General features: G+C 39.3%; 1 long non-coding RNA gene across 1 annotated transcript in view; it reads left to right on the top strand.

Annotated features, from left to right (window-relative positions):
- LOC123612167 (uncharacterized) overlaps positions 1-25,900 on the top strand; it is a 91,894-nt gene that overhangs the window by 12,798 nt on the left and 53,196 nt on the right. Inside the window, exon 4 of the long non-coding RNA XR_012504585.1 lies at positions 15,426-15,589. This is a non-coding gene — a long non-coding RNA (uncharacterized LOC123612167). The remainder of the gene's footprint in view (positions 1-15,425; positions 15,590-25,900) is intronic.

Genomic DNA, 25,900 nt, shown 5'->3' with positions numbered 1-25,900 from the left:
ATGGGAAAACAGCCCAAGGGTATTTAAATTATATCCACCTTGACTTTTGTTCCCCTTTCACTTTTTGTGGGGGGTGGGGGGTGGGAGGGAAGGGGTCTAGGTAAGCTGACAATGTATTCAAGGTGTAAGCTCTCTCTTTGAAGCCCTTGAAATGCAGAGCTGGTTGGGACGGTAGGATTATTTTCGCAAATCCTCCTCCTTTAAAGATGCAATTTAGAGACTTTAACTGACTTAAGGGAACAGAGCTGCTTCTAGGTAAAGCCCACAACTCGGACCAGTAAGTGTTTGCTCTCTGTTTAAACCTCGAGTTGGACAATTACTTCTACAATGTTGGTCAAGGAGCGAAATAAAGAGATTTCTTTTGCTTTCAAACACTGGGATTTTCCACTTCCTTTCTCCCTAACCTCCTGACATCGCTCACTTGTCTCCTGCCTCACAGCCCCCACTCCCATCCTAGTGGGTGGTGCCTCCCCCTACTTCAGAAGAGAGAGTTCTCCACCTCTCACCCAAAGCTGCTACCCCCCCCCCCCCCCCCCCCCCGCCAACAACAACATGTGCTTTTGATTCTGACCCCGTTTGCCTCCTCCGGGATTTATTCCAGCCCTTATCCTATCTGTGTCTTATCTTTCTTTCCCTTTCTGCTGGTTCTCTTTAGCCTGTGGAGGTACCCAAGCTTGTCATAGAATTTCTTTTGTTTTTACTTTGTCCCACACACTACTTCTTTTCAGTACTTGGCTACTTGAAAGAGAAATGGGTAAGCCGTTTACTTTCATTCCTTTTCTTTTCCTTTTCTTTTCCTTTTTTCATTTTCTTTATTGTGGTAGAATACACAGGACGTAAAACTTGCTAGCTTGTACCATGTTTACGTTATACACGTCAGTGGTACTAAATACATCCATAGTGTCGCGCAACCATCACCAGCATCCGTCTCCAGGATGCTCTTCGTTTTGCAAAACTGAAACGCTACCACCATTAAACGGTAACTCCCCAGGGCCCTCTCCCCCAAGCCCCTGGCAACCGCCGTGCCCCTTACTGTCTATGTAATTTTTCCATGTATTCCTTACGCAAGGGTATGCAAGCACAGTGATGGGGGGGCTTGGTGGTAGCCCAGAAAAGTTCCCCGCCCTCCCTGTTGTCCTCTGTCTCCCTCTTGCTCCTCGTTTTCTTTCCTTTTTCTCACTCTCTGCCTCTCTCTTGCCCCCTGCTCCGCCCATTCCCCCAATGGTTGCAATCTGTTTGTTGGCCTCTCATGGGGACAACTTGCTCCCCAGCTCCTGGGCACTTCTTCCTCCTTTTGGCCTCTTTGATCCCTCCTCGGGATCTAGGCTGGCTTTCTTCCCCTCGTCTGATTTTTTTTTTTTTTTTTTTTGATGATGTCCTTCTGCAGGGCAATTCAGCAGCAACCCGGAGCCCCTCGCCCACTCTCCCTCCATCTCTGGTCTTCCAGCCGACATGGAGGGGGGCTGTTTCCTCGCACCCTTGACACACCCAGCTGAGCCATGCCTCCAGCCCCTTGCTTGTCTTCTTCATCCGCATTCTGCCCTAGTGCCTTCCTCAGGGAAGTCTTTACCAGCATCCTCAGCTGCAGCTCCACAGAACTTCGGTAGTCTCTCTAGCAGCCCCGATTTCAGTGCCAGTGGGATTTCCAGTTTTGTCCCCTGCCCCCTCCGTGTTCAGAGAGTGCTTCCTGGGCAGGAACGCATTCGTTCATTCAAGTACACTTGCTATGTAGATAAGTGCTTTTCTGATTTAAGGGGCTGAATGTTGCTCAACCACAGGGAACATCAAGGTATAAAATCAGAAAAGAGAGGTGCACATTGTGCTGTGTTGTGGGAATCTGTGACATCAGCTAGTCAGTAAATCTTGAGTTATTTTACACCAAGTACCACAATGTACTAGGTTAGGTCGCATAATGGCCTTCCAAAGATGTCTGTGTCCTAATCTCTGAACCCTGTGAACATGTGAAATGGCAAAGGGGGAATTAAGGTTGCAGTTGGAATTTAAGAGTGCTCAGCTGACTTGAAAATAGAGAGATTATCCTGGATTATCTGGGTGGGCCCTCTGTAATCACAAGGGTCCTTAAAAGTGGTATGTGCTGTAGGATCTCCTTAGAGCTAAAGTTCATGGACTGCTGCGGGCCTCAGATTGTCTTGAATATTATTTTTGGTTAATGCTTCACTGATAAATTCTTTTCTATAACAGATATAATCATATCGGTTTTCTGTGATCTTTCTTAGCTGTAGTGAAAGAGGTCCTTCTGAGTCATGCGCTTTCTGCCTATCACCACATTGAATGTGCTAAATAATCCAAGAAATAGATATTAAGTCCTTTTTAGATGAGGAAACAGGCGCAGAGCGGTTAACTTACACAAGGTCACACTGCTAGTAACTGGTGACCCCGAGGGTTCACTGCACATAAAGAGAGAAATTCTGAGATGTGACAGCTTCCCTTTTTTGCAACGCATGCTTGTGATTTATACTAATTTTTAAGAAGCCTTGCCTTCAAATTTGAAAGTTGAGGATGAATTGGAATTTTATCAAAGCCGTATGACACTGTAACAGACGTAGACAACAGAGGACAAAAATTGACTGAAAGTTCACCAAAATCTTGATTATATTTTGATATATTTCCTTGGAGTCCTTTTGTTCCCATGCATATGAATGTCGTCCTTTCCCACAGCTATAATCATAGTCACATTGTACTTTTTGCATTTTACATTATGTATTTTTTCCTCTCATGTGTTTTTATTATCTTTAATAGGCGTAGATTGTTTCCAATTTTTGATTACAAGTAATACTGAAAGAACAGTTACTATCTGGGACATGCTGTTCTCTTGGCTGAGAGCAGGAACACAATCCAAACCATGCAACACAGTTAAAACCTCTGCTTGCAGGTGGTTGGTGACATATCTGCTCACATTTCAAAGTGTGATCAAAGTGTGTCCTGGGGCCAAACCCAGAGTCCGCCAGGTGGGCACACATACTTCTCCCCCATGACGGCCCATGACGGCCCATGACGGCCCACAGGTTGAGCAGCCCGATTTTAGAGAGGGAGAAGTAATTGGGAGTCATGATCCCATTTACTACTGGGAAGGGAAAAGAGAGGATTAAAACACAAAAATAGAAATAAATAAAAGCAGTAAATATAGACAGACTGGTGGGTTTTGAATCCAGATTCTGACCTCAAGCAGAGGCTCTGTCTGCAGGTGCTTCCTCTGAAGTGGAAAGATTTTAAAAAGTGATGTGTTGAAAGCATCACTTTGCCTGACATGGAATAAACTGCTAGTCAATGTTAGTTTCCTTTAAAGATGTAATTTTTTAAAAAAGTAAAGTATAGTCAGTTACAATGTGTCAATTTCTGGTGTACAACATAAAGTTTCAGTCATACATATACATACATATATTCGTTTTCATATTCTTTTTCATTATAGGTTACTACAAGATAGTGAATATAGTTCCCTGGGCTATACAGCAGGACCTTGTTGTTTATCTATTTTATGTATAGTAGTTAGTACCATGTTACTGAATGAGCCATTTCAGTGCCCCTGTTTGGATGGAACTCGACTTTCTTGAGTTTTAACTCAAATATACACAGCCATTGTGGATTTTCTAGTCTTTAAAGAAAAGATCCGCCTCATTTGTGCATTAGTCTCCTTAAATTCCTTTAAAAAGTGCATAATTACTTTTGGTGGGAGCTAATTTTAAATTCCTGGTCCCTAGGAATCCCCAAGGGGTGAATATCAACATTTCCCCAATGATTATGTATTCTTTGTTACTTAAAGGGTGGTCCACGGGCCATCGGCCTCCCCAGCAACTGGGGGGCTTGTTAGAAATGCAGGACTTTGGGCTCCTCCCTTAGACTTATTGAATCAGAGTGTGCATTTCAGCAACATCCCCAGGGGATTCCTTTGTGTATTAGAAGCTGAATAGCACTGAGGTAGATGGTCCTTAGAAATGCTGTTTTAAAAGAAGTTTTCTTTTTGAATTATTTGCCTTTCAATTTGACCCCGATGAATACATCAATAATAATAATAATTAGGTAAAATTTAAAAAATTTATTGTATACCTCTTTATTTAAAATAGGCATAATTAGAACAGTAATTATTTAGAATCATTGTTTTTTTCCTTTTTAACTTCTAAGAAAAGCGATGTTATTTTATCTGGAAGTCTTGGATCTTGCTTACAAGCTATTGGGCCATGACATTTTGTTTGGCTTATTTGAATCTCGGAAGTCTCAGGTTTTTATGAGATGAAACTCAAGCAGTGTTACAAGTGATCTAACATGTAACATCTTGAGTCTTTGGAACAAAGTGATGATTCTTGAACTAAAGAATCTTTTGTGCTGCTTGTTCCTGTTCTTTGATGGTCATCTTGTCCTTGAGTTTCCTTACGTGTGGATTATGTGTAGATATCAGCGGATCTAACTCACTGGAGGGAGGCGCTGAATGCAGTGGGGTTTAAAAATCCTTTACAAACTCAGATGCCCAACCTATGTGAAGTGTTTGCCTGGCTTTAGGGCAAATGTGCACCTGTGTTTGTCGATACAAATTTTATTGGAACTCAACCATGCCGTTTTACTTAATGGTCTGTGGCTGATTTCAACAACACAATGGCGGCAGAGGGACAGAGACTACATATGACCATTTATGGAAAAGATTTGTCAACCTCTGGTATCAATAATGAAAGATAGCTATTTGGATGTGTGTGAAATTCTTGAGCAAAGGTGTTGGAAGAGTCTTGATTCTTTAGATAAAAAAGGAGTCAATCTAACACTGATTAGGTTTTTATTTCTTTTCTTCCAAATTATCTGTTTGTGTTAGGGCTGACCATAGGTTAAATTAACTTTGCCACTTTTTGGACTTAACTTTAAGTCTTTCAACCACTCCTTTTCAGAGGACTGAAGACGGTGCTCTGACGCTGACTTTCCTACACAGTGCACTAGTTCATCAATGAACTGTGTATGTTTTTATATTTTTTGTGGATGTATGCTAGCTCTCTCCTGCAGCCCAGTGACTGTTTCCCTTCCAAACCTGCCAATCTCAGGCTCTTCCTTCCCTGGGGTGCCGCCTTGTGGTGGGCCGTGGGCCCTTCACTGACAAACTCCTGCACAACTTAGTCATCAAGGAAAGTGAATCAGCCACGGGGTGACTCATTGCAAACCCCGTTCCGGGGTAAGAAACCCCATTGTGTACCTAAGAGATCATGAATCATTAGACTGGGACGACCTGCTGGTGGATACAATTTGGAAAAATCCCCTATTATGATTCGAAACCCTTTTCCTCCTACTATAAATGGGCATAGAGTAAACATTAAAAAAATAAAAAGACATTTCTCATTAGGACTTTTGGGGATTTAATCTTAATTTACATTTTAGTTCAATTTCCTTAACGCTTTGTTCTATGTGGTTGTAGGTATATTTTTAAAAATACTATACATACTATATATACGTAAATACTTTTAAATAGTTAGATAATATTAAAAATAATATGCAAAGAACTGCATTATTCATTATCTGGCTTTCCACTTAGTTCTAGATGAAATATGTTGACCATGCCACATCAGTCCACCAACATTCCATTGATTCAAATCACTACCGTAGTAACTGCCAAGTTCTTACGTTAAAGACTAGAATATTCTCAAAATTGGAAGAAAGATGATATCATTTATTTACAGTAATTTTTAAGTGATAAAATGCCTGTGTCTTAAAGAATCAATTGCTTAGATATGCTGCAATTAAGTCTTTAGCTCCAAAATACAGGAATTATGAGCAAAATTATGAACCAGATTATTCTTCCGTAGCTCTCACCAATCGAGTTGGATGAAGATGAGGAGAGATATGTTACTCATAAGAATTGACAGATCTGGGATACATTCAGCACAAATAGCACTTTAGAGATGTCTAAAACTATGGCGTTCAGCTAAATGTCCCCATAGTTTAAAGATATATTTGTTCCTGAATGTTGCCAAGGACCCGAGCGCTGTGAGCAGCTTGCAGTAGAGATCTGTGTGGTTGCTATGTGCAAAAGCCCTAGAATAAGCAAGCGGGAAATGATATCAGGGTGGGTAAATATTACTATGGTAACAACTAATTTTCTAGAGGAGAAATTTGGCAAAATAAAGCAGGAATCCCTAGGACTTGGGTAGAAATATATTTTGTACAAAATGGAGACTACCTCAAAAGAAAAGTCATGCTTTTGATTCCACTTTTTCTTAAGAACACTTTTATGACATGGAATCATTTACAATGTGACATTTTGAGTGGCTTGCTAATGCCCTGTTGGGTTTGGATAAAATCACAAGAGAAGGTGCAGAGCCCTGAGAGAAATCAGCGTCATTCCATTTTTCCATTTATTTTTCTTAGCATGACAGTACCAAAATATGCTCTTCACATGAAATACGTTGTTCTAGAGGAGGTAATTTTATTTTTTCTAATTCTGTTATCTCAGCTTACTCTTTTTTTTAATAATTAAAATTATTATTTTTATATTGAGTTATAGTCAGTTTACAGTGTTGTGTCAATTTCTGGTGCACAGCACATCAGCTGACTCTCTTGATCATGAAATTCTTTAAATACAGCCTGGATCTCTCGCTCTTACTTTTTTTTAGAGGAGGCACTAGGGATTGAACCCAGGACCTCGTGCATGCTAAGCACGTGCTCTACCACTGAGCTATGTATATACCCTCCCCCAGTCTGGATCTCTTGAGTTGCTTCTCACTTGACTTTTCTTTCATATTTCAGTAGGATAGAAAAAATGCCCACATAATTATTAAAGCCATTTTTTGATCACTAAGTACTGACAGTTTCTTCATCTTTTCTTCTGTTGTGGTGGTCTCATCCCCTAGCTACACCTGGAGTCTTAAGCTTGTACAAAATATAGATGCCTGTGCTTGGTCTCAAATTTCTGATTGCGTTGATTTGAGATTGGGCATGTCCTTGTGTGTGTGTGTGTGTGTGTGTGTGTGTGTGTGTGTGTGTGTGTGTGTGTGTGTTAAACTACTCATGAGATTGTAATGTGCAGTCAGGCTTGAGAATTCCTGTTCTAGACCCTTAGCAAATCCTTAACAGTTAACCACCATCATACTGATGATCTGTAAAATGCTGTAAAAGATGTTAAATTGCGGTGGATGCAGCTGGTTATAACTAGAGTGTCTGGTGGTCTCAGAGCTCTCTGCAGCTCTGAGTTTCTGGGGTTCTAATCCCTGTACCGTGGGAGATGTCTCGTTAATGGCTGCGTTAGCCAACTCATTTGAGACACTTAGCAAGGAAACACCTTTGTGAGGAAGGAGACCTAATATGGTGGGGTGAGAAATCAGAGTTAAGTGGTAGCTTCACTCAGCAGAATGATGGTCCCACCATTCTGCGCTGAAGACGTTCCATGAAACGATCCCATGAGATTGGTTTTATTCCATTTGGACAACTCGGGACACGGAGGCTGAAAGAGGATACCTGAATAGGAGGTGCCAGGGCCAGGATTTGCAAGCAGATCTGTTGGTCTCTTAGATAATATTCTTTTTGCATCTTATCACACTGATTCTCACATGTTGCTTGAATCTCCCATGGCCTTAGTTGCTTGGGCTGTGAATGTAGAAATAAGGACAAGAAAGCTCACGGGCAACTCATGCTGCCACAGTGAATACCTATGTGTTTGAACATCTTTGGACCAATGTGAATGCTCATTGATGGGCGACATAGAGATCCTTAGTGTCTTCAGCCTGTGAAGGCTCTTTATTACTTTTATGGAAAAGTTATACTGTGATCATCTACTATATACACGTAAAAGGGGTTCTCACAATTCTTTCCGGAAAAGAACTATTGGCGTAGCCTCCTGAAGTCTTATTTATTGAATGTGTTAAATGTAATTTATTGAGAGTTCTGTTAAACTTGTCATCTAATAATGATTTCAAGTGAAGTAGTTCCTGGTGGTCAATTTTTATTAACCGAATGACTGGTAATGTCTTTGCTCAGAACTTCATATGTCAGTTTAAGACTGTAAACTTATTAATAAAAACGGGAAGATACCCCCTCCTTCCAGTTATAGCAAAGATAATTACAAAAGCAATTTCCATTTACTGACCTTCTATTATGTGACAAGACACTGTAGATATATTCTCTCTAATCGGGAGTTAAGTGGAATTCTTATTTTGCAGTAGAGAGGACTGGACTTAGCTAAAAAAGACTTTCCCCATACTGCAGTGCTAGTGAGCGGTAGAGCTAAGACTGAAACCCAAGTCTTCTGACTCTAGAAGATCTTGCTAGGGAGACTGTTCCTCTGTTTACTCTGTTTAAAAAAAAAATAATGACATTTCACTAAATTTCTTCAGTGATTGTTCCCAATTGGGATTCTGCTTCCACCCTCCCACCCCCTGTCTTGTAGCTGCTTCCATGGGGATTTTTAAAAACCTTTTCTGCATGTATGCACATGTATGAAATGCACTCTACATACAGAAATGTGGTTTTAGGTGCGCAGCTGAAAGAAATATTGTCAGCGAGCTCCCATCTCTCCACCACCAAGGCCAAGAATTGGAATGGTCCCAGGACCTCAGAAGCCTTGTCTTTCCCCTTCCAGTCAGTGTCCTTTGCTCCCAGAGGTATCCTGACTCTATGCAAACCTTATTTTGCTTTTTAATTTTCTACCTAAATATTTATCCCCAGATGATGCAGTTTCGCCGATTTTTGAGCTTTATGTAAATGGATTAATATACTACATACTCTTGCATCTGGCTTTATTTGTTCAACATATTCATTGATGTCGTTTTCTGCATAATGATCTTACACATATTTTGTTAGATTTAGTCCCATGTATTTGTTTAATATTATCAAAATGGCATATTTTTAAACATTTTATTTATAACAATTGCTGATATATACACATAAATTCCATTTTATTTTTTTAACATAAATTTTATTTTTGAGCTTTGATGTTATAGTCATCAATCTTGCTAAAAACCCTTTATAATTGTAATAATAGTGATCCCTTTGGTTTTTCTATGAATATAATCTTCTCATCTGTAAATATTAACTCTTTCTTTTTAATCTTTCTTTTTTCTGCCTTATTGCCATGGCCAAGACCTCTAGTGCACTGTCGAGTAGAAGAGATGACAGTGGATGTCCTGTCTCATTCCCTTTTCTAAAAGGGACTGCTTTTGATGTATCATCATTAAGTATTATGTTTATTGTAGTTTTTTGGTATGTATCTTTGTTTAGAATAGGAATTTTCTGCCTGTTGCTTATGTTTTAGATCATTAATAGATGTCACTTTTTCTACATCTATTGAGATGAGAAGATTTTTCTCCTTTAATGTATTAATATGGTCAATTATATTGACTGATTTAAAAAATTATTTTAAACTGAGTGTGGATTCCATATTTAAATTCAATTTGATCAGGGTATATTATTCTTTTAAAATAATGTGGATTTTGTGTGCCAGGATTTTCTTTAAGATTTTTGCATCTGTGATCATGAGTGAGATTGGTTTATAGTTTTCACTTCTTGCTTAGTTCTAGTTGTGTTTTTATGTTTGGCTCAATCTAGACTCCAAGCTGTGGATAATGCCTTTTGCTCTGTTCTGTGACAAGGTTTGTATCGTTTATCCATAAATCTTTGTGTTAAGTGTTACTGCTTTCTTCAAGTTTTGGTAGAACTTGCTGGTACAGCCATCTGCACATGCAGTTTATTTTTTACCATGAGAAGGTTTTAAATTACAAATTCAGTTTCTTAAAGCACTGTTCAGGTTTTATATTTCTTGTGACCATTTTGATAAATTCTAGTTTTTGAGACTTTTTCCAATTTATCCAAAATTTTAAACTTTTTGGAATAAGGTTGATTGAAATATACTCTTTAATTATCTTGATTGTCTGTAGTTATGTCTCTTTCTCTGTTTTATTCATCAGTCTTTATCAAAGGCCTGGCATGTTTATTAATCTTCTCAAACAGCCAACTTACACGTTTGTGGATCATCACTATTTTATGCTTTTTTTCTACTTTATTTTTGCCCTTATTTATATTTCTTCCTTGTGCTTTCTTAGTTTATTTTGCTTTTAATGTCTTGAGATACATACTTAGCTTGGTCATTTTTAGCTGTTCTTATTTTTAACATATATATTTCTTATTCTAAGCAGCTTTGGCTCCATTCCCACAAGTTTAATGTGCAGGATATTTGTTATTCAGTTTAAAATATTTCATGTGGGTATTTGTTTCTTTGACCCATGAGTTACTTAGATATGTTATTTACTTTTTAAACACTTTGGGGTGTTAATTATGCTGGACAAACATCATTTCTATTTCATTTAGTTCCGCTAGTGATAGGGTTTTTTTTTTTTTTCCAGTTTTTGTTATTCGGAAAGTGTCTTTCTCACCTTCATTTTTGATAGATATGTTCACCACTTTTGGGATTCTAGGTTGGAACTATTCTATTCATATTGTTTCTTTTAGCACTTTGGAGATACCACTTCACTGTCTTCTGACTTCAGTGATTTTTTTGGTGAGGGGTAGTCAGCTGTCAGTCTTAATTGTTGCTCCTTTGAATGTAATTTGCTTTTATTTCCCTCTGGCTACTTTAAAAATTTTTTTCTGCATCTTTAGTCTTCTGCATTTTTACTATGATGTGCTAAAACATAGATTTCATTTATCTTTTGGGCGTTTATTAGGATTTCTGGAATCTGAGAATGATACCCTTAGTGAATTTTGGAAAATTCTCAGCCATTGTTTTTGTACATTGTTTCTAGCTCATTTTTTTCATTCCTCCCTATCCGATGAAATACGTGTTAAATATTCTCCAAAAAAAAAAAAAAATAGTGGCTTAAAGCAGCAACCATTCCATTCTTTCTCATGGTTCTGTGGGTAGACTAGGGCTCAGCTGGGTGATTCTTCTGCTGGTCTTGCTGAGGATCTGTCACGAGGCTACAGTTAGAAGACAGCTGGGACAAACACTGAAGATGCCTTCACTTACATGTCTGGTGCCCTTGATGGGGACATCTGGAAGTTGGTGTCAACGGGGATGACAGGACATCTTAGTCTCAGGATTCTGTCTTCCTCTGGCCTCTCATTGTGGCCTCTCCACGTGGTCTCTGCAGCGGGGCAGCTGGGCTTCTTACATGGTGACTCAGGGCTCCCCAAAGAGGGCTTCTAGGAAAGTGGAAGCTGACAGGCTCTCTTAAGACACAAACCCAGAACTGGCATAGTTATCATTTTTTTTTTGTTGTTGTTATATAGAATCTTCTTTTAAAATTTTAGTATAGTCAGTTTACAACGTTGTGTCAATTTCTGGTGTACAGCATAATGTTTCAGTCATATGTATATATTCTGTTTCATATTCTTTTCCATTATAGTTTACTACAAGATATTGAACAGAGTTCCCTGCGCTGTACAGTAGGACCTTGTTGTTTATCTATTTTATATATAGTAGTTAGTATCTGCAAATCTCGAACTCCCAATTTACCCCTTCTCGCCCCCTTACCCCCTGGTATCCATAAGTTTGTTTTCTATGTCTGTGAGTCTGTTTCTGTTTTGTAAATAAGTTCATTTGTGTCTTTTTTTTTTATTCCACATATGGATGATATCATATGATATTTTTCTTTCTTTTTCTGGCTTACTAGTTATCACTTTTGCTCTGTTCCTTTAGTTAAAGATAACTGAAGCTTTAGTTAAAGCTAACTTAGATTTAATGTTATTAAATTATACAAGGGGGGGATTATACAAGTTCATGAGTACTGGGAAGCATGGTTCATTGTATGTCCCTGTCTTTGAGACTTGCTACCATATTGTTCATCCCTGTCCTTTTGTTCATCCTAGTGCCTCTCTGTAGTTCATTCCGAATACCTTTTTTCCCCAGACTTATCTTTCATTTCACTAATTCTTTCTTCATCCGTTGAGTTTCTAATTTTGCAAAAATTGTATTTCTGGGTCTAGAATGGATATTTTCTTCTTTTTTCAAATCTGTATCATTAAAAAAAAGTTTCCAGTTTCCTACTGAAAGTTTTTGAGTCTGGCTTTTTGTTCTTGAATATGTTTTAAGTGTAGTTTTTTATACTCCAGTTCTGACAATTCTAATATTTGGAGTCTTGGGGTTTCCCCCTCCCCGCTGTGTCTTGTTGAGCTCTGCTGACTTTTTCTTGCTCACGGTTTCTTTTCTTCTTGCATAAGTGATTATCTTTGGTTGTGTCCAGATACTATGTTTGAAAAGTTGGAAGTTTTATGCCTCTAGAGAATGTTTCTTTCTTTTTTTTTTTTTTTTTTGGTCAGATGCCTGAAGGTAGCTCTCTGGAATCGTCTTAGTCTAGGTTATCTGAGCCACCCCAACGAATTGAAGCTTGGCTGTAAGTCCACATGAGGGCTGGTTACTTTCTGTTCACTTTATTTTTTCATCCCAAAATGAAGTGACTTACTCTTGGTGGGTCCCACCTTCCGTTTTTTTCTCCCCCAGAGCCATCAGAAGTAACCTTCATCCACTCATGTTCCTAGGGTATCCGCAAACATACCCCAGGCAAAAATAGCCCTATACATACTCTTCCATCCACTTCCAGACTTGGTATTCAGTTGTTCCTCACCATCTTGATAGCTCTTTGATACCTTTTAAGATGTTCTCCTTTGCTCAACTTCTTTAGTTGTCTTCAGTGGGAGTGTTGGCCCCAATTATTTGATCTCTCATCACTGAAAGTCAAAGTTGCTATAGTTTTTAGGATGGATTTACCTTTCAGTCTTTATTCCTTATGTTTTATATGCATTCTTTATACTCAGAAGTAATACATATATTAATGCTGATCTTGGAGGACCAACTTGTTATAGCCCTAGTTTAATCTCTGTTCTGGTCAGGGTTGGCTTCCTCTGTCCTGCCTCTCTTTAAATTATTTTACAATCGTAGCCCGTTAGAACAGCCTCGTGACTGTGTAAGCCATTGCTTTTCATTATGTGGCTCATGCGCCTCCAAATAATCTGTGGGAAGTTATTTAAAAATGATCTGGTCTAACGACTGCATTTTTCATACAAGCAAATGTAGAACAAGGATGGTTGAATTTAAAGTTGTGACTTAATTAAATATAGTTACACTGGGTATGATTAAGTGTATAAATGCCTATTTGTAAATTTGTCTAGTCTGTTGTATTACAGTATTCTAATTTGTTTGGAAATGGGGGCTCATACCTTAAAGAAAATGACCTGAGTTATGTGTAATAGCACTCAAGGTGACCTTTACTTAGGCAAATTAACTGAGCTTTACTTTTTTTTCCTAGCACCTTTCAGATTCTTAATAAGTTGTCCATTTGGATTTGAAAGAGGAGGTGTGTTTCTTGCCATGAAACTAGCCTTGTCGGGTTGCTGGGAAATACACAAAAGTGAAAGTACATCTCTGTAGTGAGGTGATCATTTGGCAGCCCTACTCATGGAAGATCACTCTTAAATCCTACCAATTGGCCAGCTCCAGAGACCCAAACTCCTGTTCTGACAGCATCTCTTTGTGATGTTCGTTCAGGCTGTGGCTGGAATGTCTTGAGAACAGAGTTAACTTCAGACTAGAATTACCTAAAAGTTCCACAGACCAGTAGGGTTTTTTGTTTTTTTTTTTTTAATTAGGATTTTTATAGATTGCTTCTTACTTACTCTAGTTGTTTAGTTGTTTTCCATTTTAACTTTATTAGAAACGTACTAAATTTGTTACTGTTTTATTTTATTTTATTTTACTTTATTTTATTTTATATTATTGTACTTCCCAGCTCCTTATGGCTTGGTGGGGTCATGCAGTTGGTTGTGGCCCAAAGAGTTATGTTTAGTAACACATGGCATTTCTGGGCTGTAGCACTGAACTGTTAGCAGGAAAAGCTTCAAAATCATTTTCCCCTCAGCCATGGTGAATGGTAATAGTCCAGAAATTGACCACACATCAATTTCTATATCCCCGAGTACGTATAACACCAAGCAGAGCTCCTAGCTGGCCGGTGTGGACATCTAGTGTCCTTGGTGGTTTGAAGTTATTGCTGTAGCATTAGCTAGCCGATCCCAACTGATACAGGCACAAATGTCGATCAGAGGACAGATGTAATGGTGAGGGCGTGTGGAAAGTCTGTTATGATTGTGCTGGTATTTAAGTGAAATTGGAAGCTGAGTGTGAGGTGGGTGAGGAGGCACTGGGGATTTGAAGAGAGAGCAAAGGGGATGAAATAGTCATTTGGGAGAATCTGAGAGTCATTGGACCAGCAAAATTCATCATGATTATCAGAGGTTGGTGACCATGAATAAGGTTTGTGCCGGAGTGGGTGTGTCTTTCCTCCAGCAGTGTAGTGGGCACAGACATGGTGTAGGCAAAAAATTGGATCTAAGGCTGTGTTAGGTCTTGCCAGGCGAGGATGACAAAGGGAGAGAGTGGAATTTCTTGAAATCATGAGCTTTGGAAAATGTGTAGTTTCCTGTGAGTGTAGCCATTTCAGAAAGGAAGGCCGGGTGAATAAAAGTTTGCCCTGCTTTTTTTGCTTCATCGACTTGAGTTACTGTTCTTAGAAATGTGTCTCCTTAAGTCACTTTTCTATTTCAGAGACATGGATGATGTAGTTAGCATTTAGAGTAGTAAGAGAGTAAAGACTGGTTTGCTAGAATGATGCAGGAACGTTGGTTCATGGAGTCACAGTTGCCTGTAATGCCTGAACACTCCGTCTATGCATGAATTATTCATTTTACTGCCTTTGTTATAATGGCCACAGTGTTCAGTCTCTAAGATGGTCTTGTGATACATCCTTCTCTTTGCTAAAAGGCTGCTTATCAGCAGTCTCATTTGATTTAGAAGCCAATTCAGCATACCACGCATGCCATCCAAGAAGAACGTCAGGCTTCTTCCTGCTATGGAAATGTCACGCATGCTGAAAATGACAAAGTTTGTCGCAAGCAGTGCTTTCAAGTGTTTTCTAATCATTCTGCTTGCATCTTCGAAGCAATTTAATTTGAGAGTTTTCATTTTCAATCAGAAAAAAAAATCACTTAAATATTTGTTCTGTTTTTCTTTTTTAATATCAAAATATGGAGTTGGAGATTTAGAATATATCCAAAATATAGTGAAGGCAGTGGGTATTTTTTTTTTAATTGTGGTAAAAAAAAAAACCAAAAAAAAACAACCCTGGCATAAATTTGACCACTTTAACCTTTTTTTAAACATGTTGTACTGTGGTGTTAACTATAGTCACGTTGTTGTGCAACAGATCTTTAGAACTTTTTCATCTTGCAAAACTGAAAGTCTGTACCTATTAAACATCTCTCTTCTCCCTGCCAACCCCACCCCCCAGCCCCAGCCGCCACCATTCTACTTTCTGTTTCTAGCAGTTTGACTACATAGATGGAATCATGCAGTATTTGTCTTTTTGTGACTGGCTCGCCTGGTTTATAGCATCATGTCCTCAAGGTTCAGCCACGTTTGTAGCATATGACAGGATTTCCTTCTTTTATAGGGCTGAATAATATTTCATCGCACGTAGACACCACATCTTCTTCATCCACTTACCTGTGGAAGTCGTGTGTCTTTTTTGTAAAGTGTTCTGATGCAAGCTCTTCTTGGAAGTTAAAGCAACCTAACCACAGAGGACCTCGAGAACTCAAATCCCAGTCACGTGTGGTAAGAATTCGAATTTTTCTTTGTGATATTTAGCGTCAGACTTGGACTTCCATACTCGCCAAACCTGGCATTGCCTCACCTCGAATTCTAGCACAAGTGGTTTGGGTTCCCACTTCCCCCAACACCTCCCTCTTGGTTTCCCCTACTCCTGCCCAGCCCTCTTGGAATTACAGTCCCTCGGACTGTCCCTTAAGGGACAGGGTGCCTGGGAGGCGGGACACTCTGAACTACTGGAGGGCGTCATAAACCATGGCATTTTCTCCTCAAGCTGTCTGTGTTTCACGCCAGTGTCTAGAGGGAAGAGATAAGGGGACCGGGGCAGGGCAGGAAGGGTTGACCTATGAGATCATGAGGGTTAATAATGGGGTTTCACCCCGGACTCTGGGCTTTTCTCATAGATGAGCGGCTCTGTGGATTTCAGCCCCAAGCTCAGAGTCGAAGCAACTCTGGCCCAAGCCGAACCACACAAACAATACCCTCTGTGCTCTGGGTCGAGTCTCAGTGTTGCCGGAGGACCAGAGGACAAAAGTTTTGACTAGGAGGAACCCGTGGTTTGGGAAGCTAAATCACACAGTGTGACTTTCACCACACTTCTTCTTAGCTCCGGTTCTTCCTCTGAGCAAAATGATGAGGCGGATGGGGAGGCTGGGTTTGGATTGTGGCTGGGGTCCTTGTCCTCAGGGATGCTGTCGAGTCGGGAGTTTCCTGTCCTCGGCAAGCACGAGCTGTGAGAATGAGCCTTTTTTTCCTCCCTCCCTGGCCCTGATTTTTGAATAAGGGTGAGGCGCAACAGAGGATGGGAGAGTCCCTTCTTTTTCTTTGCCCTGTGAGTTGCTGGGACCTACGCGTAGAGCGTGTGGTCCTCACTGTGTATCATCAAAAAATGTCCCGGTCCTTCCTGGTCTCGGGACTGGGGTTGTGGGGGAGACTTGCCTTTTTCTCTGCTTCTTCTTGGATTTCCTCCAAGGAAAGCTAGGCAGGGTGCTGCTGGCTGGGTGAGGGGAGAAGCAAAGCTTACGGAAATGGCCAGCAGCTTCTGGAGAAACCTAAGGTGTCTGGGGAAACGCTTATGTGCCTGGCATGTGGCTACCTGGAGACACCAAACCCTCTGGCACTTCAGGGATGGAGCCTGAGGATGTGGGGCAGGTGGGGCGGTCCTGCGGCAGGGACAGCTGGTTCTGTGTTGCCTCCCAGGGCAGCGTGCCGGGGAGGAGGGGCACACTCCAGCCCTGCCAAGTGGCAGGGGCAGTCAGCTGATTCTCAGGCTTGAGTCAAGTGAGGGCCCTGACAGATCTGGCCCCTGCAGTGAGGGCTCTGCGTTAAGAGCCGGAGGGAAGCCAACGGCTTTCTGCCTTGTGGATGCCAATTGGGCGGTACAAAGAAATAGTTGAAAAGATCTTTAGCAAGTCATTTTGTGGATGTGTATGGCTTCCAAGAGATAAATTTACATCAGTGAATTTTGTCCCCTCACATTTTTAATGAAAATCTCCAAGTCTGTAGCAAAGTTGAAAGAATTTTACAGTGAACACTAGTATTTTAAGATACTTGCTTTATCAAATATCTAACCATCTAGTTGTTCATCGAGTCGTCCATTAACCCATCTTGTTTTCTGATGCATTAAAAAAAAAAAAGACACCCATCAGTGTTTCTGCATTCTAAGTTCAGTATTTCTTTTTCAATGTTTTTTTTTCCTTCTGAGTTCAAATTGACATACAATGAAATGTACAAATCTTGTGTAAAGTGCTGTCTTTTTCTGTCATTTTCACAAAACCAAACTTTTTCTTTTGGACAGAATTGAACTGCTGGCTAGCCACAGAATTTCCATAAATGATTTAAGAAGTGAAGTTTTGCAAGTAGTTGGGAACCATAGCATATGACGAGCATATTGGAAAGATGATGCTCACTGTAACATGAACCCTGGCCCTTCTCTTGCTTCCCTTCCCCTCTCTTCCATCCCCTCCACACACAGGAGAGAGGAAAAAAGGAAAGCAATTAATTGGTGAAGATTTTTTTTTTTTTTAGGATGCTCCACAGTGAAGGGTGAGCTCAAAAGCAACTTCTAGCTTTTGCCATTTGCATGTTGGCAACCACTTTCTTATACTTTTCCGTTTCTTAAGAAATTCAATGAGAACGTCTAGTCACAATATTTCATAACAAACAAAAAAACTGTTCCTCGATTCAGTATAGCCATTTTATAAAGTCCAAATAGCTAATTCCGTGGCAGTTCATGATGGTGTGTGTCCACGTAGAATTAAATGTCCCTGTGAAGTGGTGGATTATTTTAATATGCGAAGGTGCATTTGTCATGCTCGTTAGGAAAATGGGCGATGCAGATGTTGATTTCTGTTTATTACTGATTCACTGGGGAATCCTTCCTTGTAACGTTTGTTTTAATTGTCCATACACCACGGCTGTGCTAAGCTGCTTGAATGATGGAAAAGAAGCTACTCAGATAGGACAAGAATTTGCTGTGGGTGTGTGTGATGTCCCGCCTTTAAAAGGGGAAATGGAGGAGATTTGGTTTTGCACGTAATTTAGTGTGTGTGTCCAAATGCCAGATGCTGTGGGTTAAAGAGACATCTGTAAGGACAGAATGTCTAGGGGGAGCCTACTGTCTGCTCAGGAAGAGGGGATGTAGGTACATAATAGGTCAGGAAGGATTTAAGGCAGTAAAGTGTAGCATGAATTCAAAGAGCATGCATTGGCTGGCAGCTGCAGTGGTTAGGGGAGGGTTCTAGGGGAGCACGTGCTTTGCAATGGTTGGGTGTGGATGGAGCGAGGAAGGGGCGGGGGCTTTGAAGGTCTCTGAATGGCTCACAGCAGAGATGCGTTTTCCCTCAATGCAGCATAAATTGATGGCAGATTTGGGGAAGTCCTGGCAGATAAGGTTGAAAAGATAAGTTGGGGCGATTACATCAGGCCTTAATTGACAGATAATTTTAAAAGACCAGAACAGTCCGAAATTTCCTGGATTATTTTCCACTCCCCTCCTGGGATTAACAGAAATCTTAGCAGACAAGGGTCTTTTTGTCAAAAGAAGGAATGGTGTCCATTTACCGCCGTGTTGTCTGAATAAAGAATTTGTGTGAACTATTTCTAAATAGGTTGATGAGAAATGATGGTCAAACAAACATATATGACTTGAATTTTTCATCCTAAAGTTTAAAATGTAGGTGTCACCTTTTCACGAGAAGAAATGTGACCATGTACGCCTTTTATTGATGGGGATATGGTCACTGTTTAAACCACAAACGAACTCAAAATGCCCAGCAGCATTCCTTGTGTCTAGTTACTCATCTTTTAAATGTTGCAAAATACTGAAGGGATAGGAAAACCAGAAAGGGCGGGGGGAGTTGGTGGTTTAAAAAATATAGTGACTAACTGACTTGTCCTGACTAATACCAGTGAACTCATAATGAGTAACAATAGTGAATTTAGAAGGGCTATAAGTAGAAGGGGAACTATTTAAAGATTGCTATAATACAGAAGGCAGCTGAATTGGTCGCAAGGAAGGATTCCCTCTGGGAAATATGGAAGTAGTTCATTTCACCCCTACAAAGTTCTGTTTCTCCAAAGGAGTCATCTTAGGGAAATTAGACCGAGTTCTTTCAAATATGGCTCCTTTTCCACTTGCTTCCTGGGGGGGAATTCTTGGCAGATGAACTTGCTTGGGGTTTTGCATGGAAGAAATGCCATAGGTGTCCGGTGGGAAGCAAGAACAAGCAATTGATTTCAGAAAGCTTGGTTGGTGGTGCCTGTAAACTGGAAACAAAAAGGTTTGTTTGAATTTATTTTCTTGGTGTCTGTTTCTAATCATGGTAGAAAAGTATAAGAACTGACAAACCATCTTTTTTATAAACATAGAGGCTATCTTTTTTTTTTTTAAATGAATGATTATAGGCTATAAATAGAGCAAAAATATAACTGGCCAAAATGTGCAAAGACATGTGGAATTTCCAGTTATGCGAGTGTTGATCAGAAAATATTTTCATTCTGGTTGAAAACAGTTTGAAATGTTCATTTATTTTCCTTGAAACTCTTTTTCCCAGCAGTATTTGACCCTAAGCCAGATAACGGGATTTGCCATCTATCATAGCGTCTGTTTTATTTTTGTTGACATTGATTATTGAGTGGTCTCTTGTCCTCATTTGACTTAAACTCCCCAAGGACAAGGACACCACGTGGGTTATTATTGTCATACCAGCGCCCACCTAACCCAGTGTCTAGCATATAGCAGGCGCTTATTATTGGATCAAAGAAATAACTTAGAACAACATGGATCACACATTAAAGATGGATTCATCTGGCTGTGTCTTGGGCATTATGATGTCATAATTTTTTTTTTCTAGAAAAAGGTATCAAAGAGCTACACCTAGGGCACGGCTGGATATTCAGTTTTGAGCTCAAATCTTTAAATGAGCTTATTTTCCCGTTTTTTTCTGCTGTTTTGTTTTTTCTCACTTGAGATTTCCAAGGACTTGGGTCACTCTTTAATTTTATATTCTCTATATAAAATGTATATGAAATATAAATATATTCCACATACGTATGGAAGATAATCTCAAGTTCTATTCATTTGGGTAAGGCTTTGGATAAATAAGTAATGTTCCCCTTTTAGTATGATACAGAAGTAAGAAAATTAACTCGAAAGTACATGAATTTGAATGGCAGGAATAGGAAAGAGAAAGCCTCAGGTTTCCTTGGTGAGGATATTATCTAAAGTTCTTTGAACAATTAATTAAATGGAATATTTATTTAAATAAATGTGAGCCCACAGGCAAGTTGATGAGCAGTTTTGCTTTTTTCCTAAAGAAATCTAATGGTTTAGAAATAGTGAATTGAAATTTTTATTAAAGCATGTATCCTGAGGTCCCCTCGGTGTAATGTCTTCAATGTGAAAAGGTATATGGTTGCATTTAAAATTGGAGCTAATTTAAGTAATTTTATCTTAAATTTAACAGACCCATTTTCCAGACTTACAGGTGGTAAGTTTAGAGCACCAGAAAAGCTATACTGTAGTGCTTCGCGTTATATTTAGGGAAAATTTCATCCACAAATTTTGCAATCACAATTGCAGCAAATTGTTTTAAAAGGGAAGAGTTTTTAAGATGGAGTTTAGTTATTACATTCTATGCTTTATAAGTTTTGTTGGTACATGAGAATGAGAAACGCATGCAGAGAGAGGGATTCCTATGGACCTTTCAATTTAAGAATTGCAGCGGCATGACCCCTTAATCCAAATTGAGGGCATCTCCTTGTTTTTATGTCTTCTGCTTTTGGCTAGGGCCAGGCATAAATAAGTAGATATTGTCTCGCTTATGTAGAATCACTGTTTCCAGTTTATTCCATAGTGCGATAAATGCTTATTCTAGAAAATTCAGAGATTGAATGTTTTCCAACCTTATCTAAGTTTCGAACTTTGGAAATAGGTTAGTAAACAGCATGAGTCTCTTTTCATTTTGACATATAAGCGCCTCCGAATGGTTTTTAATCCTTAAAAAAAAAAATTCACATGAGTGATGTTCTAAATTGCTTTCCTAAAATGAAACTTCAGAAGGGAATGGCACCCGGCGTCGTGGGTTTATTAGAGCTTCTCAGCAGAGAGCAGTGGCAGACTAAGGAGTGTGGACGGCAGGGATGTTTTACAAGGAGGATATTGAATGGACCAGGAAATGCTGCAGATAAAGAAGATTGGAGTACGGATGGCAAACCATACTGGCACCAGGTAGATTCTTAGCTATTTGGTTTTAACTTAAAAAGGAGCCTATTTAACTTCATATAAAAAAAAAAAAGGAATCTAGAATAGCTATCCTTTCCTTTAAGCAGGAAAGCTCAGGGAGGTGTTGAACAGCATCAGAGTCATGGAAACAAAGCGGACTGCCGTTCGCTCCCTCTTCAAAGTTGCTTTCCAGATCTCAGGCACTTTTCAAGTGTGCAGGAGGAGGCGAAGGTTTTCCTGTCGGTCACCGGCCAAGATAATCAGTTGCCACGGACGCTATAGATAGATGAGGTGGCACAAAGTAAGGGCTTGAGAAATGCGTTGAAAGACCAAATTCACAAACCTCTGAAAATTTCTAGAATGATAATGAAGCTTGAATCCCAAAAGAAGACATTTCCAGCAAAGAAAGCAAACCTTGTTTTATGCGGGGAATCACAGCATAGAATCTGTTATACAAAGATATACTGGGCACCATGCCCAGTAGATCTATAAAATGAGCTCAGGAAACATTTCTGTCAGGTGATGGGTGGTAGACAGGTGAAGAGAGGTCTCCGGTCACTGAAGAAAATAGGGTGCCATCTAGTGGAATCATTTCATTAGTGGAATCAAAGGGTATGTAATGCCTTAAACACTATTTTAGAAGCTTTAAGTTCTTAAGAAAACTTGTAACATTGTTTTCCTTTCTCACTGTTATCTTAAATTCTTTTTGTCTTCACACTTCTTAAACGTTTTATTTTGAACTAATCTTACATTTGTAGAAGAGTTGCAAAAATAGTACAGAGAGGTCTCATTTACCCATCACCCAGCTCCCTCAATCTTCCATGAACAGTTAACCAAGACCGGGAAATGAACACTGGTGCAAAACTCCTCGTTAAACTCCAGACTTTGATTCACATTTCACCAGTTTTTTCCATTTATGTCCTTCTTCTGTTCCAGGATCCCATCCCGCAGTGCTTTTAGTCATCATATCTCTTTTATAGTCTCCAATCTGAGACGGTTCCTCAGTTCAAAGAGTATTTATTAAAAACATGTCTCTAGAGATCATGGCTGTTGTAAAACACATCTGATTATACAGGAGATAGACAATTAAAAGGTAGTTATAAAATATGAATTGTCATCTACAAATATTTATCCTGCTTAGACAATTTCATCCCCCCGATCCTTTAAAATAGCTTTTTGTATTTGCAAAGTACTTTATAAGTTCTACTTGTTCTGAAAAGTAGAGGCAGGAACTAATCTTTGACAGTTTTCTCATTTTACTTAGAAAGGAAATTAAGCCATAGGGAAGTTTTATATTTTGCCTTAATTGGAACAGCAGTCTCATGTACACTGGCAGGTAGGAAAAAAAAAAAGAGGACAAATTACACAGCAGTTGCAAAGTAAATCTCATTTTCCCAACAATTTTATTATGACAGTAACTGAAATTTTGAAATGAAAGACAAATCTTCTGAAATTAGACTGTCTAATAAATCGGGTTTTATTCTTTAAAAGTTGGTATCTTAAATACTTTCAGATGCTCTCAAAATATTTGTCACATTTAAACAACATATGTATTTACCTCTCTTTTTAAAGTAATAGTTTAACCATCTATTTCATGAGCTCCAAACTAATGTTTTGCTGCTTTGCATATTGAAACAAATACTTCTATTACAAGTTATTTTGAAAAATACAAGTAATTTTTGACCCTAAAACAGCATCAGGGCTTTTTTTTTTTTTTTGCCCCCAATTAGTATAATGGTTTGAAGAGTCATGATTAAATTTAGAAGACACTGTGTATAAAAGATGAAAATAACACATTGAGAAGACACAGCCTGAAGCTTATTTTATTGGTTTATGGGCTTCATTACCCAGAGTATTGCCTTTTGCACTGCGATCAGAGTGAACTCTGGTGTGGCCAAAAGTAGTGGAAAGGCCTGGAACATCCACGGAGGATATAATGTTTTCGTCTAGTGCAGTTTCATATTGGCCTTTCCCAGATCAGCTCCCACTGGGTGATGCTCTATGAAATGAAACTGCCTCCCAAAGAGGACTGATGTGGCGAGAGCCTCCTTCAGCCAATGGAGTCACCTTACTCGGAAGACGCATCATCTGGTTGACATTGGCGTGAGGGAAGGATGGATGTGCTCTGGCGTCAGGATGCCAACAGGTCTTTTGAGCTGTGGTCCGCCCATAAAGTAGCCAAACTGCAGATGCTGGTGGGGTTTTGGGAAGCCAGAATGTCTGCTTTCCCAGAATGCTTGACTGAAAGATACAGATGTGTTGCTTTTCTATGAATTGTGTAACTGGGCCTTCTACATTGTGTTTTTCTTAGTACATATTAATTTCTGTCTTTCCCTATGTGCATAGGTAAAGTTACTTGAGAGTGGAAACAAACACAAAACAGAATTGCTTGCCTTTCAGGCAGCCTAGGGAAGTAGATAAATCAATCTTTCAGGTTTCTCACCTACAATTAGGAACCCTCCTCCTTTCTCTCATTTCCTAGACCCCAGGCCACCCAGCTGGGCCACTGGGGATGGGGGAGGAGGGGGAGGAGAGACACTTTTAATTTCCTCTCACCTGGTGTCCTCTTTGCTGACAGAAATATATTAGCATGTTGTATTTATTAATTTATTGGTGACTGTCAGCCGTATTATTCTTTTCAGGTAAAATACCTGAAACTTAACCAAAGCCTCGGGGGCATAATCACCAGAGACCAAGGACTTACCACGTTAGGCTTGGGAACATTCTCGAAAGTGAGCATCTTGCCACTGCTCAGTTGCTACCCAGCACGGGGGCTCTCCCTGCCAGTATCTCAATCACGTGAGAAGCACGCAAAGTAAATCTTAGAAAAACTACTAATTATGTAAATATGGTCTCCTGGAACACAGGAAGCAAGCATTCTTCTTGCCTATGAATGAAAGGAGGCTTTCCAAATGAAGCCATTTACATGGCAGGCTAGATCATCTTATGTCTTGCGAATGAAACTTAAGAGCTATGTGAACACATTCTGAAAAATATGAGAGAAATAAAGGATTTACCTATGTAACTATAGACTTCTGGAAAAGTTTATATGTTCATTCGAGACTGGACCCTTAAGACATGATCTTCACATTAAGAAATACTTTTTATGTTACTGTTTTGCAAGGTCGATAATTATTTTTCATGAACCTCCATATTTAATTTTGACAGCTTGAGGTTACCATCAGGCATTTTTGATAGCATTTCGGCTTCCTTTGTGTATTTCTTCTCTTAGAGTAAGTGGAAAAAAGTCATACTGGTTCTTTAATTCTCTTCTACTTAAACATTTCTTGGTGCTTTTTAGAAGAACCTTTTCAAAATGGTAGAAGTAAGACATTTTATGCGTAGTGGTAAGCTCCCCAAAAAACAAGCTGGACTAAGAAAAGAGGGCTTCATGTTCCCCTTAGAAATATGGAGAGTTGAAGTTTCACTTTGCAGACACTGTCTTTTAATACAAAGCCACTTCTGCCTAATGGATTTTCTTTTACTGACTCTCAACGAAGGTGCTTATTAACATTTGGCTACAGTAATAATTCTCCAGTTTTAAAAAAAAAATGGACTTGTATGATTACAAACCGAGAACACTTCAAGTGGTTATAGAACAGGGCTGTTGTAATGAAGGAAACTGTTAAACTCTTCCCTAACTTGGTCACTGTTAGATGCTTTTGAATCCTTATGTTCTGTCAACGAGCGATCTCTCTACTTATGGAGTTTGTACAGTTCTTAGTCCTTAAAAAAATGTCGAATATTCTATAGTTACATTGGGTTCTTAGAGCATGTAATATTATCAAATTGAAGGCCTATGAAAGAGTCTATGCAGTGTTGAATGAATATTAAGGTTTTCTCTGTATTGAAATTTATGAAAAATCCATTTTTCTTCATGTACTCTAACTATCCCCTGCTTTTAAAATAGTCTGGTTTTGGGCACACTGTGTTTTTATGACTTGTCCTCCATTATCAAGAATGTTACAAAATGAGGCCTTTGCTGGTATGTTAACTTGATTCTAGTTTGTATGTATCACAAAAATATATGTGATTCTTCCCTCATCGGTACTAAATGAGAGCACTCTTTGAGTCTTGGATTTTTTGGGGGGGCGGTGTGGCATTCAGCATCCTCCACTCCTAGCTCTGGGCTAATAAGCAAGGGTGTTCAGATTAGTTAAAAAAAAAATCTTGAGGGGGAGGTAGTTAGGTTTACTTATTTATTTATTTTTAGAGGAAGTACCGGGGATTGAACCTGGGACCTTATCTATGCTAAGCATGCGCTCTACCTCTTGAGCTATGCCCTCCCCTTGGAAATTTGATTAAAAGAAAAAGGAGGCGTTGTGGTCTATCCTGTTTTGGGGTGAACAAGGGGGTCTAAAAAACTTCCTTTAAGCCTGCTTTTCACTCATTGTGTTATTCCCCCCCCCCTTTTGAAGTCTTTATTGCTTACTTATTTTTAAAATTTTATTTTTTATCAAAGTGTAGTTGACTTACAATGTTAGTTTCAGGTGTACAGCAAAGCAATTCAGTTATACCTATGCATGCATACATATATTTTCAGATTCTTTTCCATTATAGCTTATTATAAGAAACTGGGTATAATTTCCTGT

This window comes from Camelus bactrianus, chromosome X (genome assembly GCF_048773025.1).
Source record: "Camelus bactrianus isolate YW-2024 breed Bactrian camel chromosome X, ASM4877302v1, whole genome shotgun sequence".
NCBI classification, from domain to species: domain Eukaryota; kingdom Metazoa; phylum Chordata; class Mammalia; order Artiodactyla; family Camelidae; genus Camelus; species Camelus bactrianus.
This window is presented reverse-complemented; position numbering and strand designations above follow the sequence as displayed.